The sequence below is a fragment of the Octodon degus genome, unplaced genomic scaffold (genome assembly GCF_000260255.1).
Source record: "Octodon degus isolate 3935 unplaced genomic scaffold, OctDeg1.0 scaffold00078, whole genome shotgun sequence".
Lineage (NCBI taxonomy): Eukaryota > Metazoa > Chordata > Mammalia > Rodentia > Octodontidae > Octodon > Octodon degus.
The window spans coordinates 6,875,287-6,877,917 of NW_004524654.1; the positions used below are offsets into that span (position 1 = coordinate 6,875,287).

General features: G+C 44.0%; 1 pseudogene; it reads left to right on the forward strand.

Moving 5' to 3' along the window:
- The first annotated feature begins 55 nt into the window (after nt 1-55).
- LOC101569633 lies at nt 56-2,362 on the forward strand (annotated as a pseudogene).
- Nucleotides 2,363-2,631: the final 269 nt, after the last annotated feature.

Below are 2,631 nucleotides of genomic sequence, written 5' to 3' on the forward strand. Positions count from 1 at the left end.
TGCCTGGCGGCGCTGTGCCGGGCGCTGGGCCTGCCTCGGAGGGCCGGGCGCCGGGATGCGCTGGGCCACGCCGCCACTGCTGGCTGCCTTTGCGGCCCTGTTACACTGGAGCCCTAGCCTCTTTGAAAATGACCTGCATTTTTCTCACCTCTCTACACTGGAAAGGGAGATGGCTTTTCACACTGAAATGGGATTGTATTTTTTTTTTTTTTTTCCTCAACCAAATCCTTTATTCTTTATGGCTTACATTGTCCTGGTGGAAAAAAACAGGAAATACCCTTGAAAAGGTCAAAGAGTCACATCAAGATACGGTAGGAAGTTTATGACAACTGACAGCACAGAGGGCAGAGCTGGAAACGTGAAAATACGCTAAAAATATGAGAACATGGTGTATTGTCTCCCCACTGAAATCTAGCACATGCCCCCAACACAAAGGGTAGAACTCATCCTCCTCGTTTAGTCATGGGGTGAATGAACCATTTGAAGGAACAAACGCCATTACAGATTGAATGCCCTGGCCCTGAAATGGGATTGTATTATTCTTACTTCAAGACCATTGTGGAAGCACCCTCATTCCTGCATGGAGTGTGAATGATTATGAATGATAACCTGACAGAATACCCCCTAGTCACTAACACACTGAAAAGGTTCCATCTGTACCCTGAGGTAATCTTGGCCAACTGGTACAGGATTTATATCAAAACAATGGACATAATTGGTGTTCAGACCAAGATCTGTTGGACAGTTACCAGAGGGGAAGGGCTGAGTCCCATAGAAAGCTGTGAAGGATTGGGGGATCCTGCTTGCTTTTATGTTGCTGTAATTTTTATTTTAAATGGACTGATGATGGCATTATTCTTCATATATGGTACCTATTTAAGTGGCAGCTGGCTGGGAGGCCTCATGACAATGTCCTGCTTCTTTTTCAATCGTAGAGAGTGCACCCATGTGATGTGGACGCCACCTCTCCGGGAAAGCTTCTCGTACCCATTCCTTGTGCTTCAGATGTTGCTGGTGACTCATATTCTCCGGGCTACAAAACTTCACAGAGAAAGCCTAATTGTACTCTGCATTCTTTATGCTTCTGTGGCAGTTTGTGCAATTTGTACTGCTTACCCAGGTTGCCTCCTTGTTTGTGGTGTATGTTGTGGGGTACATTGATGTCTGTAAATTATGACAGATCATTTATATACACATGATTTCTCTCACACTGTGGTTTTTTCTGATGTTTGGGAATCCAATGCTGCTAACATCTTATTATACTTCCTCCTTGGTGACTATTTGGGGTGTGCTGGCAATGAAACCACATTTTCTGAAAGTAAATGTATCTGAACTTAGTTTATGGGTTATCCAAGGGTGCTTTTGGTTATTTGGAACTGTTGCACTCAAATCTTTGACCTCCAGAGTCTTTGGCATTGCCGATGATGCTCATATCAGCAACTTATTAACATCAAAATTCTTTAATTACAAGTATTTTGATACTTTACTGTCTTCCTGCACCACAGAGTTTGACTTTATGGAAAAGGAGACCCCCCCCCCCGAGGTACATAAAGACACTGTTGCTTCCTGTTGTTCTTATAGTATTTATTGTAATTGTCAGAAAGGTTATTAGTGACATGTAAAATGTCTTTATTAAGCAGCAGACACAGATCAGAAAGTGCCAGTTTGATCATGGAGAGCTGGTTTACCATGCCTTGCAGCTGCTGGCATATACAGCCCTTGGCATTTTGATTATGAGACTGAAACTTCCTGACACCGCACATGTGTGTTATGGCTTCCCTGATCTGCTCTCAACAGCTGTTCGGATGGCTCTTTTGCAGAGTGCATCCTGGGGCTGTTGTGCTTGCCGTGTTAGCAGCAATGTCAATTCAAGGGTCAGCGAATCTCCAAACACAGTGGAATATTGTGGGGAAGTTCAGTAATTTGCCACAAGAAGAACTGATAGAGTGGATCAAATATAATACCAAAGCAGACTGTGTTCGCGGGGGCGATGCCTACCATGGCCAGTGTGAAGCTGTCCATGCTGCAGCCCATGGTGAACCACCCACACTACGAAGATGCAGGCTTGAGAGCCAGAACAAAGACAGTGTACTCAATGGACAACCAAAAAGCAGCTGAAGAAGTCAAGCGAGCATTAATCAAGCTAAAGGTGAATTATTCATTCTAGAAGAGTCATAGTGTGTAAGAAGATCCAAGCCTGGCTACAGTATGCCTGGAAATTTGGGATATGGAAGATCCCACCAACGCTGGAAAGACACTCCTGTGTAACCTCTTGGTGAAGGAGTCCAAGCCTCACTTCACTACTGTATTCCAGAACAGTGTTTACAAAGTCCAAGACGTTATAAGAGTGATGACAATGTGAATTGCTGCTGACAGCCAGCTTGCCTCAACTGTGGTCTTAATGTTTTGCTAACGAGTCATGTATTGTTTTTAATTCAAATCCCAACATTTGTATAGGCAGCAATAAAATCGGAGGACATTAAAAAAAAAGAAAAGAAAACATTCCTGCTCTTGTCATTTTAACTATTTAAAAGCCCACCTCTGGCATGTTCCATTAAAATTGCCGAGATGCTTGCGCCACTCCAGGGCACCTCACCATTTTCAAGCCTGTGGGGGGCATGTAGTACACAC